Here is an 18,623-nt window from a genome sequence, read left to right as displayed (position 1 = left end):
GATATATTACCAAATTTTTGGCATGGAAAACAAGATCTACAAAATTCAGCAGCATCTCTAAAAAGAGTAGGCCACCAGAATTCACAGTCTAAGATTTTTCTAGCTGTTCTTTGAGGGCCAACATGTCCTCCCCTCTCAGATGAGTGACAGGCCTCTAAGATGGACTGCAATTCTGATTGAGGCACACACTGTCTAATTACCTGGTCAGCGCCACATCTCCTTAAATATGGGTCATCCCATATATAATATTTAGACTCGCTTTTCAGCTTGTCTCTTTGATTCTTAGAAAAGTTTGGAAGAAAAGTGCGGCTAACTAGATAATTAGCTACAGGTGCATACCAAGGGACTACCTCAGATACTGCTTGCAGGTTATCAAATGGGAAATTATTAGCTATAGGAGTGGGGTCATCTGTAATGTGCTCAAGGCGACTCAAGTGGTTTGCCACTAAATTTTGGTTACCACTCCTATCCTTAATTTCCAAATCAAATTCTTGTAATAGCAGTATCCAACGTATAAGCTTTGGTTTGGACTCCTTTTTAGCTAATAGATACTTTAGAGCTGCATGGTCTGAGTACACTACTACCTTCATACCAAGTAAATAGGCTCGAAATTTATCCAGAGCAAAAACAATAGCAAGAAGTTGTTTCTCAGTAGTAGTGTAATTGAACTGAGCGGCATCTAAAGTTTTAGACGCATAAGCAATAACAAAGGGGTCCTTACCTACACGCTGAGCCAGTGCTGCTCCTACTGCATGGTTGGAGGCATCGCACATTATTTCAAATGGCTGGCTCTAGTATGGTCCTTTCACAATTGGAGCTTGAGTCAGGGCGGTCTTCAGCTTATCAAACGCTTGTTTGCAATCCTCACTGAACTCGAACTCAATATCCTTCTGCAGTAGTCTGGATAAGGGTAGTGCTACCTTACTGAAGTCCTTAATGAATCTCCTGTAAAAACCTGCATGGCCAAGGAACGAACGGACTTTCCTCACAGAGGAGGGGTAAGGTAAACTAGAAATAACATCCACCTTTGCTAGATCTACAGAAATGCCAATATTAGACACAACATGTCCTAGTACAATACCTTTTTTTTTACCATAAAGTGATATTTTTTAAAATTTAATACAAGGTTTGTACTGACACATCTATCTAATACTCTAGATAATCCATCTAAGCAAAGGCTAAAGGAATCGCCATATACACTAAAATCATCCATAAAAACTTCCATACAGTCCTCAATAAGATCAGAGAAAAGACTCATCATGCACCTTTGGAAGGTAGCTGGTGCATTGCACAAGCCAAAGGACATTTTCTTATAAGCATAAGTCCTAAAAGGACATGTAAAAGTGGTCTTTTCCTGATCCTCAGGAGCTATATGAATCTAGAAATAACCTGTGTAACCATCTAAAAAACAATAATGTGATTTACCTGATAGGCGATCCAGTATTTGATCAATGAATGGAAGAGGATAGTGATCCTTATGAGTGGCTTGGTTGAGGCGTCTGTAGTCAATGCAGACCCTCCAGGCGTTCTGAACTCTAGTTGCCATGAGATCTTGATGAGCGGAAAATTTATACGCTTTTTGGCATTGTTTTTACATAGTTTTCAGTATGATTTAGTTAGTTTTTAGTATATTTTTATTAGTTTTTAATTAAAAATCACATTTCTGGACTTTACTATGAGTCTGTGTGTTTTTCTGTGATTTCAGGTATTTTCTGGCTAAAATTGAGGGACCTGAGCAAAAATCAGATTCAGAGGTTGAAGAAGGACTGCAGATGCTGTTGGATTCTGATCTCCCTGCACTCAAAGTAGATTTTCTGGAGCTACAGAATGCCAAATGGCGCTCTTCTAATTGCATTGGAAAGTAGACATCCAGGGCTTTCCAACAATATATAATAGTTCATACTTTGCCCGAGTTTAGATGACACAAACTGGCGTTGAACGCTAGTTCCATGTTATAGTCTGGCGTTCAGCGCCAGAAACAAGTTGCAAAGTAGAGTTCAATGCCAAAAACACGTTACAAACTGGCGTTCAACTCCAAGAATGACCTCTCCATGTGTAAACTTCAAGCTCAGCCCAAGCACACACCAAGTGGGCCCCGGAAGTGGATTTCTGCATCATTTACTCATTTTTGTAAACCCTAGTAACTAGTTTAGTATAAATAGGACTTTATGCTATCTTTGTAAGGGATCTTTGATTAGTTTTATGCTATCTTAGACTTTCATGGGGGCTGGCCATTCGGCCATGCCTATACAGAGGACCGAGTCTGAGATATTAGAATCTTCGTGGTATAAGTTAGAACCCATGGATGGCCATTCTTGAGATCCGGAATGTCTAAACCTTGTCTGTGGTATTCCGAGTAGGATCTGGAAAGGGATGGCTGTGACGAACTTCAAACTCGCGAGTACTGGGCGTAGTGACCAACGCAAAAGGAGGGTGAATCCTATTCCAGTATGATCGAAAACCTCCAGATGATTAGCCATGTAGTGATAGCGCATCGGACCATTTTCACAGAAAGGATGGGAAGTAGCCATTGACAACGGTGATGCCTTACATACAGCTTGCCATAGAAAAGAGTATGAAGGATTGGATGAAGACAGCAGGAAAGCAGAGGTTCAGAGGGACGAAAGCATCTCTATACGCTTATCTGAAATTCTCACCAATGAATTACATAAGTACCACTATCCTATTTTATATTTTATTTATTTTCATCCACTATAATTTCTTAAAACAATTTAATCCGCCTGACTGAGATTTACAAGATGACCATAGCTTGCTTCATACCAACAATCTCCGTGGGATTCGACCCTTACTCACGTAAGGTATTACTTGGACGACCCAGTGCACTTGCTGGTTAGTTGTACGAAGTTGTGAAACAGAATTAAGAACATGAACGTACGTATTTAGTTTTTAGCGCCGTTACCAAGGAAGGAACGATCACGATTTCGCACACCAAGTTTTTGGCGCCGTTGCCGGGGATTGTTCGAGTTTGGACAACTGACGGTTCATCTTGTTGCTCAGATTAGGTAATTTTCTTTTTGTTTTATTTTCAAAAAAAAATTCTTTCAAAAAAATGTATCACCTGTTTTTGAAAAAAAAAATTTCAGAGTTTTTAAGAATGAATTCTAGAGTTTCATGTAACATGTTGAAGCCTGGTTGGCTGTAAAGCCATGTCCAAATTCTTTTGGACTGAGGCTTCTAAACCATCAGCATAGAGGCAAGTTAATTTGAAGTATCAGCTGTTGTATGTCTGATTTGAATGCTAAAGCTGGCTGGCTATTAAGCCATGTCCAACCCTTGGATTGGAGCTTTAGGCTAAACATTGAAAGATTCCTGGAATTCTTCTAAAAAAATTTTGAATTTCTTATTTTCTTTTTCCTATATGTTTTTCAAAAAAAATAAAATAAAATACAAAAAAAATATAAAATCATAAAAATAAAAAATTATTTTGTGTTTCTTGTTTGAGTCTTGAGTCAATTTTTAAGTTTGGTGTCAATTGCATTTTTTCTAAAAAAATTTATGCATTTTTCGAAAATTCATGCACTCATAGTGTTCTTCATGATCTTCAAGTTGTTCTTGGTAAGTCTTCTTGTTTGATCTTGATGTTTTCTTATTTTGTGTCTTTTGTTGTTTTTCATGTGCATCTTTGCATTCATAGTGTCTAAGCATTAAAGATTTCTAAGTTTGGTGTCTTGCATGTTTTCTTTGCATCAAAAATTTTTCAAACACATGTTCTTGATGTTCATCATGATCTTCAAAGTGTTCTTGGTGTTCATCTTGATATTCATAGTGTTCTTGCATGCATCATGTGTTTTGATTCATAATTTTCATACATTGAGTCTTTTTGATGTTTTTCTCTCTTATCATTAAAAATTCAAAAATAAAAAAATATCTTTCCCTTTTTCTCTCATAAATTTTCGAAAATTTGAGTTGACTTTTTCAAAATTTTTAAAATTTAGTTGTTTCTCATGAGTCAAATCAAATTTTCAATTTAAAAATCTTATCTTTTTCAAAAATCAAATCTTTTTCATTTTTCTTATTTATTTTCGAAAATTTTAAAAATATTTTTCAAAAATCTTTTTCTTAATTTTATCTCATAATTTTCAAAAATATTATCAACAATTAATGTTTTGAGTCAAAAATTTCAAGTTTGTTACTTGCTTGTTAAGAAAGATTCAAACTTTGAGTTCTAGAATCATATCTTGTGATTACTTGTGAGTCAAGTCATTAATTTTGATTTTAAAATTTCAAATTTAATTTTTAAATCTTCTTAATATCTTTTCAATCATATCTTTTCTATCATATCTTTTTAATCATATCTATTTTCAAAATAAATTTCTATCATATCTTTTTAAATCTTATCTTTTTCAAAAATTTGATTTTAAAATATCTCTTCTAACTTCTTATCTTCTTATCTTTTTCAACTAACTAATTGACTTTTTGTTTGTTTCTTATCTTTTTCAAAACTACCTAACTAAATCTCTCTCTAATTTTCGAAAATCCCTTCCTTCTTTTTCAAATTTTCTTTTTAATTAACTAGTTATTTTAATTTTAATTAAATTTGATTTCAAATTTAATTTTCGAAATTTAACTTTAAAATTTTAAATTTTATTTTAATTAATTTTCAAAATTCCCCCTCTCTCATCTTCTTCTATTTATTTATTCATCTACTAACACTTCTCTTCCACCCAAAATTCGAACCCCATCTCCCTCTCTGTGTTCGAATTTTTCCTCTCATCCTTCTTATATTCTTCTCTTTTCATACTTGCATAAGGAATCCCTATACTGTGACATAGAGGATTCCATGTTTTCTTTGTTATTCCCTTCTTTGTCATATGAGCAGGAGCAAGGATAAGAACATTCTTGTTGAAGCAGATCCTGAACCTGAAAGGACTTTAAAAAGGAAACTAAGAGAAGCTAAAATACAACAATCCAGAGACAACCTTACAGAAATTTTCGAAAAGGAAGAGGAGATGGCAGCCAAAAATAATAACAATGCAAGGAGGATGCTTGGTGATTATACTACACCTACTTCCAAGTTTGATGGAAAAAGCATCTCAATCCCCACCATTGGAGCAAACAATTTTGAGCTGAAATCTCAATTAGTTGCTCTAATGCAACAGAACTGTAAATTCCATAGACTTCTATCAGAAGATCCCTACCAGTTTTTAACTGAGTTCCTGCAGATCTGTGAGATTGTTAAGACTAATGGAGTAGATCCTGAAGTCTACAGGCTCATGCTTTTCCCTTTTTCTGTAAGAGACAGAGCTAGAACATGGTTGGACTCACAACCTAAAGATAGCCTGAACTCTTGGGATAAGCTGGTCACATCCTTCTTGGCTAAGTTCTTTCCTCCTCAAAAGCTGAGCAAGCTTAGAGTGGATGTTCAGACCTTAAATCCAAAAGATGGTGAATCCCTCTATGAAGCTTGGGAAAGATACAAGCAGATGACCAAAAGGTGTCCTCCTGACATGCTTTCAGAATGGACCATTCTGGATATATTCTATTTTGGTCTGTCTGAGTTCTCCAAGATGTCACTGGACCATTCTGCAGGTGGATCCATTCACCTAAAGAAAACGCCTGCAGAAGCTCAAGAACTTATTGACATGGTTGCAAATAATCAATTCATGTATACTTCTGAGAGAAATTTTGTGAATAATGGGACGCCTCAGAAGAAGCGAGTTCTTGAAATTGATGCTCTGAATGCCATATTGGCTCAGAGCAAAGTGTTAACTCAGCAAGTCAACATGATTTCCCAAAGTCTGAATGGATGGCAAAATGCATCCAACAGTACTAAAGAGGCATCTTCTGAAGAAGAAGCTTATGATCCTGATAACCCTGCAATAGCAGAGGTAAATTACATGGGAGAACCTTATGGAAACACCTATAATTCATCATGGAGAAATCATCCAAATTTCTCATGGAAGGATCAACAAAAGCCTCAACAAGGCTTTAATAATGGTTGAAGAAACAGGCTCAGCAATAGCAAGCCTTTTCCATCATCTTCTCAGCAACAGACAGAGAATTCTGAACAAAATACCTCTAATTTAGCAAACTTAGTCTCTGATCTGTCCAAGGGCACTTTAAGTTTCATGAGTGAAACAAGGTCCTCCATAAGAAATTTGGAGGCACAAGTGGGCCAGCTGAGTAAGAAAATCACTGAAACACCTCCTAGTACTCTCCCAAGCAATACAGAAGAGAATCTAAAGAGAGAGTGCAAGGCCATTGATATAACCAAAATGGCCGAACCTACAGGGGAGGAAGAGGACGTGAATCCCAGTGAGGAAGACCTCCTGGGACGTCCAATGATCAACAAGGAGTTTTCCTTTGAGAAACCAAAGGACTCTGAGGCTCATCTAGAGACCATAGAGATTCCATTGAACCTCCTTATGCCCTTCATGAGCTCTGACGAGTATTCTTATTCTGTAGAGAATGAGGATGTTACTGAAGAGCAAGTTGCCAAGTACCTTGGTGCAATCATGAAGCTGAATGTCAAATTATTTGGTAATGAGACTTGGGAAGATGAACCTCCCTTGCTCATCAATGAACTGAGTGATCTGGATCAACTGACATTACCTTAGAAGAAATAGGATCCTAGAAAGTTTCTAATACCTTATACCATAGGCACCATGACCTTTGAAAAGGCTCTATGTGACCTTGGGTCAGGGATAAACCTCATGCCACTTTCTGTAATGGAGAAACTGGGAATCTTTGAGGTGCAAGCTGTTAGAATCTCATTAGAGATGGCAGACAAATCTATGAAGATGGCTTATGGACTAGTAGAGGACGTGCTAGTAAGGGTTGAAGGCCTTTACATCCCTGCTAATTTTATAATCCTAGACACTGGAAAGGATGAGGATGAATCCATCATCCTTGGAAGACCCTTCCTAACCACAGCAAGAGCTGTGATTGATGTGGACAGAGGAGAGTTGGTCCTTCAACTGAATGAGGACAACCTTGTGTTTAAAACTCAAGGATCTCCTTCTGTAACAATGGAGAGGAAGCATGAAAAGCTTCTCTCAGTACAGAGTCAACTAAAGCCCCCACAGTCAAACTCTAAGTTTGGTGTTGGGAGGCCTCAGCCAAACTCTAAGTTTGGTGTTGAACTCCCATATCCAAACTCTAAGTTTGGTGTTGGGAGTCTATAAAATTGACCTGATCACCTCAGGATCTGTGGACCCCACAGGATCATCTCAGCATCTGTGGACCCCACAGGATCCCCACCTACCTCCACTCATACTCTTCCCTCTTCTCAACATTCATCCTCTCTTTCTAATAAACACCCTTTCCCAAAACCCTTTACCAATCACCTCAAACTCTCTTCCCTATTACCCCTTCACCACTCACATCCATCCACTCTTCCCTATAAACCCCACCTACCTTCAAAATTCAAAATCACTTTTCCACCCAAACCCACCCAAAATGGCCGAACCTACCCCCTCTCCCCTCACTATATAAACCCCTCCATCCCTCCTTCATTTCCACACAACACAACCCTCTCTTCTATACCTTGGCCGAATACACCTCCCCCCACTATCCTCCATATTTTCTCTTCTTCTTCTTCTTTTCTTTCTTCTCTTGCTCGAGGGCGAGCAATATTCTAAGTTTGGTGTGATAAAAGCATAAGATTTTTATTTTTCCATTACCATTGATGGCACCTAAGACCGGAGAAACCTCTAAAAAAGGGAAAGGAAAGACAAAAGCTTTCACCTCCGAGTCATGGGAGAAGGAAATATTCATCTCCAAAACCCATCAAGACCACTTCTATGATGTTGTGGCCAAGAAGAAGGTGATCCCCGAGGTCCCTTTCAAACTCAAGAAAAATGAGTATCCGAAAATCCGACATGAGATCCAAAGAAGAGGTTGGGAAGTTCTAACCAACCCCATTCAACAAGTCGGAATCCTAATGGTTCAAGAGTTCTATGCCAATGCATGGATCACTAGGAACCATGATCAAAGTAAGAACCCGAACCCAAAGAATTATCTTACCATGGTTTGGGGGAACTACTTAGATTTCAGTCCGGAAAATGTAAAGCTGGCGTTCAACTTGCCAATGATGGAAGAAAACGCACGCCCCTACACAAGAAGAGTCAACTTTGATCAAAGGTTGGACCAAGTCCTCATGGACATATGTGTGGAAGGAGCTCAATGGAAGATTGACTCAAAAGGCAAACCGATTCAACTAAGAAGATTGGACCTTAAGCCTGTAGCTAGAGGATGGTTGGAGTTCATTCAACGCTCAATCATTCCCACTAGCAACCAGTCTGAAGTTACTATAGACCGGGCCATCATGATCCATAGTATCATGATTGGGGAGGAAGTGGAAGTTCATGAGATTATACCTCAAGAACTCTACAAGGTGGCTGACAATTCCTCCACTGTGGCAAGGTTAGCCTTTCCTCACCTCATTTGCCATTTTATGCAACTCGGCTGGGATTGACATAGAGGGAGATATCCTCATTGATGAGGACAAGCCCATCACTAAGAAAAGGATGGAGCCAACAAGAGAGACTATTCATGGACCTCAAGGGACGCATGAAGAAGCTCATCACCAAGAAATCCCTGAGATGCCTCAAGGGATGCACTTTCCTCCACAGAATTTTTGGGAGCAAATCAACACCTCCCTAGGAGAACTGAGTTCCAACATGGGACAACTAAGGGTGGAACATCAAGAGCACTCCATCAACCTCCATGAAATTAGAGAAGATCAAAAAGCAATGAGGGAGGAGCAACAAAGACAAGGAAGAGACATAGAAGAGCTCAAGGACATCATTGGTTCCTCAAGAAGAAAACGCCACCATCACTAAGGTGGACTCATTCCTTGTTCTTAAATTTTCTGTTTTTCATTTTTATGTTAAATGTTTATCTATATTTGTGTCTTATTACATGATCATTAGTATTCAAGTGTCTATGCCTTAAAGTAGTGAATATGAATCCATCACCTCTCTTGAATGAAAAATGTTTTAATTACAAAAGAACAAGAAGTACATGGTTTCGAATTCATCCTTGAAACTAGTTTAATTATTTTGATGTGGTGACAATACTTTTTGTTTTCTGAATGTATGCTTGAACAGTGCATATGTCTTTGGAAGTTTATGTTTATGAATGTTAAATATGTTGGCTCCTGAAAGAATAATGAAAAGGAGAAATGTTATTTGATAATCTAAAAAATCATAAAAGTGATTCTTTAAGCAAGAAAAAGCAGTGAATACAAAAGCTTGTAGAAAAAAATGGCGAAAAAAAATGGAAAGAAAAGAAAAAAAAGAAAAAAAAAGAAAAGAAAAAACAAGCAGAAAAAAAGCCAATAGCCCTTAAAACCAAAAGGCAAGTGACGTTGGGATTTTTGCCAGTAAAGAAGTTCATAAAAACAGTTGCGTTGTAGATATAGTCTTTAAACCAACAGAAATTCCTTCGTACAAATGTTTTGGTTGTCACAAGTAACAAACCCCTTAAAAATTGTTAACCGAGTATTCAAACCTCGGGTCGTCTTCTCAAGGAACTGCAAGAAAGTATGTTCTTATTATCGGCTATAAAGGTTGTAATTGGGGTTTAGAAGGTGAGAAGCAAGTGATTTGAATGACAAGTAAAGTAAATGGCAATTAAAATAAATAAATGCTGTAAAGCAACTTTTGGCAAGGTAAGAGAAATTAGAAGTCCAACTTAGTTATCTCTATCAACAATAATGAAAGTTGAATCTAAGTTCCACTTAGTTAACCTTTACTAAAATAAAGGAAAGTCAAGGGACTAATTAGTTTGACCTTCGAATCCTAATTATTTTCTAAGAAAAGGTTGGGATTATTGAAGTTCAGTTTAATTAGCAAGATAACGATTATCAATTATGCTGAGGTTAATAATGTTGAGTTACTGATTTCTTAACCAAGACCAAAAAGGGAAAAAGTAAAATTGTTGGAATAAAAATGTCCTTAGATGGAAAGCAATGGTAACACAAATTAAAGAGAAAGCAATCAATAACTGGAATACCTCAAATAATCATTAATTCAAATAACAATCTGTAACATGGAATAATTCATAAATCAAATTGTAAAAGTAAATAATCAACTCAAGTGCTAGAATAAATAAATAAAAGTGAAAAGGGAAGCTTAAAACAAAGGAACATAAAACCTGGATCGAGAGTCACTCTTAAAAACTAAGAGAAGTCCTAAATCCTGAGAGAGAGGAGAGAACCTCTCTCAAGACTAAATCTAAATCATGGGAAGTAATAAAAATGCGAGCTCCCTATGAATGGATGCATTCCCCCACTTTATAGCCTCTAATCTGTGTTTTCTGGGCCGCAAACTGGGTCAGAAATAGCCCAGAATTCGCTGGTTACGAATTCAAATGCGCTAATTTCCGTCACTGCGATGCGGCCGCATGGATCACGCGGTCGCATCACCTAGCGTCAGGGGAACTATAGCATATTATATATCAAATCGAAGCCCCGGACGTTAGCTTTCCAACGCAACTAGAACCGCATCGTTTAGACCTCTGTAGCTCAAGTTATAGCCATTTTAGTGCAGAGAGGTCAGGCTGGACAGCTTAGCAACTTCTTCAACTTCTTGTATTCCTTCCACTTTTGCATGCTTCCTTTCTATCCTCTGAGCCATTCCTGCCCTGTAATCTCTGAAATCACTTAACACACATATCAAGGTATCTAATGGTGATAAGAGAGGATTTAATATTAGCAAATATAAGGCCAAAGAAACATGTTTTCAATTAAAGCTCATAATTAGGAAGGCAAATGTAAAACCACGCAAACAGTATGAATAAGTGGGTAAAGAGTAGATAAAAATCACTCAATTAAGTACAAGATAAACCATAAAATAGTGGTTTATCAGCAAGGATAATAAAAAAGGATCCAAGGCTTTGAGCATCAGTGGATAGGAGGGCCTAAAGGAATAAAATCCTGGCCTAAGTGGCTAAACCAAGCTGTCCCTAACCACGTGCTTATGGCGTGAAGGTGTCAAGTGAAAACTTGAGACTGAGCGGTTAAAGTCAAGGTCCAAAGCAAAAAAAGAGTGTGCTTAAGAACCCTGGACACCTCTAATTGTGGACTTTAGCAAAGCTGAGTCACAATTTGAAAAGGTTCACCCAGTTATGTGTCTGTGGCATTTATGTATCCGGTGGTAATACTGGAAAACAAAGTGCTTAGGACCACGGCCAAGACTCATAAAGTAGCTGTGTTCAAGAATCAACATACTGAACATTTCTGGCTGAAATTGAGGGACCTGAGCAAAAATCAGATTCAGAGGTTGAAGAAGGACTGCAGATGCTGTTGGATTCTGACTTCCCTGCACTCAAAGTGGCTTTTTTGGAGCTACATAACTCCAAATGGCGCTCTTCTAATTGCGTTGGAAAGTAGACATCCAGGGCTTTCCATCAATATATAATAGTCCATACTTTGCCCGAGTTTAAATGACGCAAACTGGCGTTGAACGCCAGTTCCATGTTGTAGTCTGGCGTTCAGCGCCAGAAACAAGTTGCAAAGTGGAGTTCAACGCCAGAAACACGTTACAAACTGGCGTTCAACTCCAAGAATGACCTCTCCACGTGTAAACTTCAAGCTTAGCCCAAGCACACACCAAGTGGGTCCCGAAAGTGGATTTTTGCATCATTTACTCATTTATGTAAACCCTAGTAACTAGTTTAGTATAAATAGGACTTTATGCTATCTTTGTAAGGGATCTTTGATTAGTTTTATGCTATCTTAGATTTTCATGGGGGCTGGCCATTCATCCATGCCTGGACCATTATCACTTATGTATTTTCAAACGGTAGAGTTTCTACACACCATAGATTAAGGTATGGAGCTCTGCTGTTCCTCATGAATTAATACAAAGTACTACTATTTTTCTATTCAATTCAAGCTTATTCCTATTCTAAGATATCCACCAAGTACAGAGGACCGAGTCTGAGATATTAGAATCTTCGTGGTATAAGTTAGAACCCATGGATGGCCATTCTTGAGATCCGGAAAGTCTAAACCTTGTCTGTGGTATTCCGAGTAGGATCTGGGAAGGGATGGCTGTGACGAACTTCAAACTCGCGAGTACTGGGCATAGTGACATACGCAAAAGGAGGGTGAATCCTATTCCAGTATGATCGAAAACCTCCAGATGATTAGCCATGCAGTGACAGCGCATCGGACCATTTTCACAGAAAGGATGGGAAGTAGCCATTGACAACGATGATGCCCTACATACAGCTTGCCATGGAAAGGAGTAGGAAGGATTGGATGAAGACACAAGGAAAGCAGAGGTTCAGAGGGATGAAAGCATCTCTATACACTTATCTAAAATTCTCACCAATGAATTATATAAGTACCACTATCCTATTTTATATTTTATTTATTTTCATCCACTATAATTTCTTAAAACAATTTAATCCGCCTGACTGAGATTTACAAGATGACCATAGCTTGCTTCATACCAACAATCTCCGTGGGATTCGACCCTTACTCACGTAAGGTATTACTTGGACGACCTAGTGCACTTGCTGGTTAGTTGTACGAAGTTGTGAAATAGAATTAAGAACATGAACGTGCGTATTTAGTTTTTAGCGTCGTTACCAAGGAAGGATCGATCACGATTTCGCACACCAGATCTCCATGCTCATTCTTCACTGTAGTGACTCCAGACTTCTTGGGAACCACTTGTACTGGGCTTACCCATTCACTGTCTGAAATGGGGTAGATGATATCTGCCTCCAGTAGTCTGGTCACTTCCTTCTTGACAACCTCTAAGATAGTGGGGTTCAGTCTTCTCTGGGGTTGACAGACAGGTCTTACTCCCTCTTCTAAAAATATCCTATGCTCACAGACTTGAGGGTTGATGCCTACTATGTCTACCAAACTCCAACCAATTGCCTTCTTGTGTCTCCTCAGCACACTAAGTAACTGCTCTTCCTGTTGAGAAGTGAGTTCCCTTGCAATGATAACTGGAAACTTCTGCTCATCTTCAAGGAAAGCATATTTGAGGTGTGGAGGAAGGGGATTTAATTCTAACTTCTGATCATGGTCAGGCTCTGTGTTGTCTAGAGCTGGTAACAATGGTAAAGCACCGTTATTGTCCTTTGAGAATGTCCCCACATTTGGACCTTGTCCTATGTACTTCTCTTCAAACTCCTCCTGGTGAACTTCAGCCACGGTTTCATCTATGATGTCACACTGGAGGATAGAATGATCCTCCGGAGGATGCTTCATAACTCCATTTAGATTGAAGATTACTACTCGGCCATCTATTTCAAAAGAGTATGTTCCTGAAAAAGCATCTAATTTGAACTTCGAGGTCTTCAGGAATGGTCTTCCGAGTAGGATTGATGATGGCTTCTCTGAGTCATTTTGGGGCATCTCTAGGATATAAAAATCAATGGGAAATGTGAGCCCCTTAATGCCCACTAATACATCTTCAGCAACTCCAGCCACTGTAATAATGCTTTTATCTGCTAACACAAAACAAACTGCCGACCTTTTTAATGGAGGGAGCCTCAAAATATCATATATAGACAAAGGCATTATACTCACACATGCTCCTAAATCACACATGCAGTCAGAAATACCACACCACCAATAGTACAATTAATCATACATGGACCTGGGTCACTACACTTTTCAGGTAAACCTCCCATTAAAGCAGATATGGAACTACCTAAAGGAATAGTTTCTAATTCATTAATTTTGTCTTTATGTATACATAAATCTTTTAGAAACTTTGCATATTTAGGTACCTGTTAAATAACATCAAAAAGAGGAACAGTTACCTCAACCTTTTTGAACATCTCTACCATTTTGGGATCAGGTTCCAGCTGCTTCCTGGGCTTCCTTGCAAGTTGTGGAAATGGAATGGGAGTGGTGTCTTCTATAGTGTCTGCGCCCTTTGGTGCTTCCTCCTGTGGTTGAACTTCTTCTTTTTCAGCCATGTCCTGTATGTCCTCTTCCTCTTCAACATCTTCTATTTCCACTACCTCTTCAGCTGAGGCGTGTTCTGGTGGGCTTGGCTCCTCCTGATTCCTCTCCTGCAGTGTGGTTCCGGACCTTAGGGTGATGGCATTAATGCCACCCTTTCGATTGGATAATGGTTGAGAGGGGATTCCACTGGAGCTCAAAGGCTGGTTATTGGAGTTATTCATTGATCCAATCTATGAGACAAGAGCTTGCAAAGTAGAGTTCAGACCATTTAGTGTAGCATAAAGGTTATTTTCCATGGTCTGTTGTCTCCGATCAATAGATTGTAGTAAGTCGTCATTAGAAGATGAAGAAGGATAAGTAATTTGAGAGGTCTGCTGTTGGTTATTCTGTGGTCCTTGGGATTGCCTCAGGTGAGGTGCTCTGTAAGGCTGGTTCTAGTTCTGCTGCCTGTTGTTGTTATTATTCCACCTCTGATTTCTCTGATTGTCTCTGCCTCCTCTGTTGTTATTGTCCCTCCAATTCTGGTTAGAATTGTCCTGCCATCCATGGCTGTAATTGCCACCTTGATTGTACCCTTGGTTGGGGCGGTCATAGAAGTTATGAGTGGCTGCCACAGTGTTGTCTTCCTGCTAGAGCTGCGGACATTCATCAGTATAATGGCTTTAATCAGCACAGACTCCACAAACTCTCTGTGGGACTAACTGTTGGCTTTGCTGTGGTGGAGAAGGTTGAGCTTGCTAAACTTGTTGTTGATTCAATTGCATCTGCTTCAGCAAGTTGGTCATTTCACAGATACTCTGAGTTAGAGCAGCAGTCTCTCTGCTAGAGGATACTTCTGCAACGGCTTTTGAACGGCCTTGTTTCTGCCTGTAATTCCGAGTAGATTCTGCTAAGTCGTTGATCAATTGCCATGCCTCATCAGTGGTCTTGTACATTTTCATAGACCCATTGCTAGCACTTTCCAATGTGGTCTTATCTTGGGGCCTCATGCCCTGTGTGACGTAACCGAGTAACACTATCTTGTCAATCATATGGTGGGGGCATGCTTCCAGAAGATTATTGAAGCGCTCCCACTATTCATAGAGAGTCTCAGATTCGTCCTGAACGATCATGGAAATGTCTTTCCTCAGTTTATCAGTAACTTCAACTGGAAAGAACTTTTCCAAAAATTCTCTTCTAAGTGTATCCCAGTCGGATACAGTTGCTGCGGGTTGAGTGTAGTACCACTCTCTTGCCTTTCCCTCAAGAGAAAACGGGAAAGCTTTCAACAAAATTGAAGTTTCATTTTCACCATCACGCCTGACAGTAGAACAAGCTGCTTGAAAATCTCTCAGGTGCTTGATAGGCTCTTGAGTAGGTAAGCCATGAAACTTGGGCATCAAATTGAGTAGTGCAGTCTTTATTTCAATGTTTGTAGCCACCGCTGGGTGATGCGCTTGAAACGGTTGCATTGAAAAATCAGGGGCTCCAGCCTCCTGGATAGTAACTCTTCTAGCTGCTGCCATGTCACCTGCACGTAAATCAACCAAATCAGTAGAACGGGGGCTAGTTTCTTTCTCAAGTGACATTTCGGATCCGCCCTCAGAGAGGACTAACCGACGCTGAGCTTGCCCTATTCGTGAAATAGTTCTTTCAATCTCAGGATCGAATACTGGCAAGCTTGGATCAGGAAGTGAACGCGTCATCTAACGAAATAAACAAGCAGCTCATAGTAGCCGGATGAAATAAAATGCAAATAAATAAATTCTAATTAATAACTTTAGCACTCTATTGCAACTCCCCGGCAACGGTGCCAAAAATTGACGTGGCGGAAATTGGCGAGTCAAGAATTGTTATAAGATATGCGTTGCAAGTATAGTTCTTAACCAACCAGAAATCCGCTTATCAATTTAGAAGGGTGTCACAAAAATTAAAATTAAAATACTGGGAGTATGAATCACAGGTCGTCTGCCAACGAGTTGCAGAAAGGTGTGCTATTTTATTAATCAGATGTTTTCAAAATGGTTTGAATTGAATAACAGGAAATTAAATTAGAGAATTTATGTAAATTAAATAAAAGCCTTGACTGGGAGTATATTAGCTGGAAGCCCTATTCTTGTTGGAATACTCTCAAGATTAATTGACAATTGAAGATTGTCCTGTTTAGTTATCCCTTACTAGGTAAGGAAAAGTCAAACAAGTTGGAATGCTACTTCTATTCACAAGTTCCAACCCACTCAATTAAGAGGGATTGGTGTCAGTGACTAGAGGGCAATCCAACAATAAACCCAATTACAATTTTTCTTTTTGAGCATTCCAACTCAAGGGTTCCTTTCAATCAACTCCCCATCAAGTTAGGGGACTACTCACTCATTGTGAATGTAGAATTCATAACATAGGAAAGGGAATTATAGAAAGACATGATAAATAAAAATCAAAGAAATCAATTAAAAATAAAAGTAATTCTTGTATTAATAAATTCTAAAAATAATTCAATAGTAAAATTGAGTAAATTAAAGGACATGGAAGAGTAAGAGCCAAGTAAAGAAAACGAACTAGAATGACGAAGTCTTGATGAGGTAATAACTCTTCTCAATATCCCAATGCAAAGAGCAATAGAAATAAAATCCTAAGAACTATGAATGTGTACAGAGAAAACCTAGAGGAAGAGTAAAACTAGATCTAAAAACTAAAAATTGTGTAGAATGAATGTTATTCTCGGTCTCTGCATGTTCTCTGGCTCTAGTCTACTTTTCTGGGCCGAAACTGGGTCAAAACAGAGCCCAAAATTGCCCCCAGCGAATTCTGCAGATTATGCAGATCGCGCGCGTCACGCGATCGCGTCATTCATGCGGCCGCGTCATTCGGCGTTTTGCCCTGCCACGCGAGCGCGTCATCCACGCCTCCGCATCACTTGTGCTATTCCAATCCGCACGGTCGCGTGAGCCATGCGGCCGCGTCACTTCTCGCGGGTCATCTCCTCAATTTCTTGTGTTCCTTCCATTTTTGCAAGCTTCCTTTCCAATCTCCAACTCATTCATGCCCTATAAAGCCTAAAACACTTAACACACAGATCACGGCATCGAATGGAATAAAGGAGAATTAAAATACATAATTAAAAGTTTCTAAGAAGCAAGTTTTCAATCATGTAATAATTTTAGGAAGTAAATATAAATGCATGCTAATCATATGAATAAGTGGGTAAAGATCATGATAAAACCACACAATTAAACACATTATAAACCATAAAATAGTGGTTATACACTCACATAGACTAAGGCATATTTTTATAAGAGAAATTTAAAAAATTGAAAAGTTTATATCAAGTTAAAGGGTTGAAATAATATTAAACAAACTAGTAGAATCATCGTCGCAAAACAAGTTCAGATCATATCATGTAAATAATAATATACCTGGCCATATACTTAGCACGTTCTGCTTCATTCCAAGATAATGCTCAACTTTCAAGAGGGCTCAACTTCCTTGCATGATCTTCATCCTTCTTCTCAGACACCTTGCAAGAAGGATTCTATGATCCTTGATGACCCTCACTAGAATGAGATTCCATCCCACCATTTTGGGGCCTCATCGGAGTTGAAGCCCCAGAGTGAATTAAAATACTAGTTGCCGGAGTAATGGCTCGAATTCGCGTAGTGGTTCTTGAAGGCTTTTAGCTAGCAAAAAAAATAATGTAACAATAGGACAATGATATATTTATTAAATATAATTATATATTTAACATAATTATATGCACTCTTTAACTTAGGTTACATTGGAGGGGCCTACCATATTACAAGTACATGCAAGTTTCAGTTTTATTTTCTCTCAAATCTTAATCTTTGTCACAAAATCAATCATTTCTATTATTTTTTTGTCACAAAAATCAATCATGTTCTTATACTTTATTATTCTAAAAACTAAACAACGTTATTTTCTATATACATGAATTTGTAAAGAGATACCTCCCTAACTTTTCAGCCATAGTAATTATATATTATATGTAATTATATATTATATTATACAAATTTAAATATTTTTTTGTAGCAAATAAATCCAATATTTATCTACTTTCTTAAAGAATATACCCCTTTGATAAGTTTTGGATTTTATTTGACACCTTTCACCCAAATTATATATTATATAACAATAATTAAATATCTCCAAATTTAAAATTGATATACATAACTTATTAATTCAAAAAAATTGTAATAGAATCTTCACAACCTTACAATTTACATATGTATGAACCTTAGCTTCTTCCATGGTATAAAATGCATCTTAGTCTTTATATAATTAATTAAGGTAGATAGACATATATAATCAATAACAATTTAGAGACATAAGTATATAGAAAAGGGTTTTCTCCAAATGAAAATAATGTTTTCTTTTTTTTTTTCTCTTCTTATTCAAGGTGATGAATTAGGAAAAAGAAATATAACAAGATATGAAAAAAGAAGCATACTACTAAGGAGTAGAAACATGGTATGTAACATAACATAGAGTAGTATATTCAATTAGCTATATAATATTATATTGTATTTTGAAATTGACAAGTCAAATGAAAAATTTAAGACAACAAAAAAGGGAGCAAATTCATTTGAAGTGATAATTTTTTTTTTCAAGAGATATTTTTTTCTCACTCCAAACAAAATAAATTTTTGGAAAAAAGTGCCTTACTATGTTATAAGCACATGCAAGTTTCAGCTTTGTTTGCTCACAAATCTTAATCTCTGTTACAGAATCA

The 18,623-nt window shown here is 37.9% G+C and overlaps 1 long non-coding RNA gene across 1 annotated transcript in view; it reads right to left on the bottom strand.

Annotated features, from left to right (window-relative positions):
• LOC110270666 overlaps positions 1-17,488 on the bottom strand; it is a 23,463-nt gene extending 5,975 nt beyond the window's left edge. The window contains exon 1 of the long non-coding RNA XR_002360307.1: positions 17,293-17,488. This is a non-coding gene — a long non-coding RNA (uncharacterized LOC110270666). The remainder of the gene's footprint in view (positions 1-17,292) is intronic.

Source organism: Arachis ipaensis, chromosome B04, assembly GCF_000816755.2.
Source record: "Arachis ipaensis cultivar K30076 chromosome B04, Araip1.1, whole genome shotgun sequence".
Lineage (NCBI taxonomy): Eukaryota > Viridiplantae > Streptophyta > Magnoliopsida > Fabales > Fabaceae > Arachis > Arachis ipaensis.
This window is presented reverse-complemented; position numbering and strand designations above follow the sequence as displayed.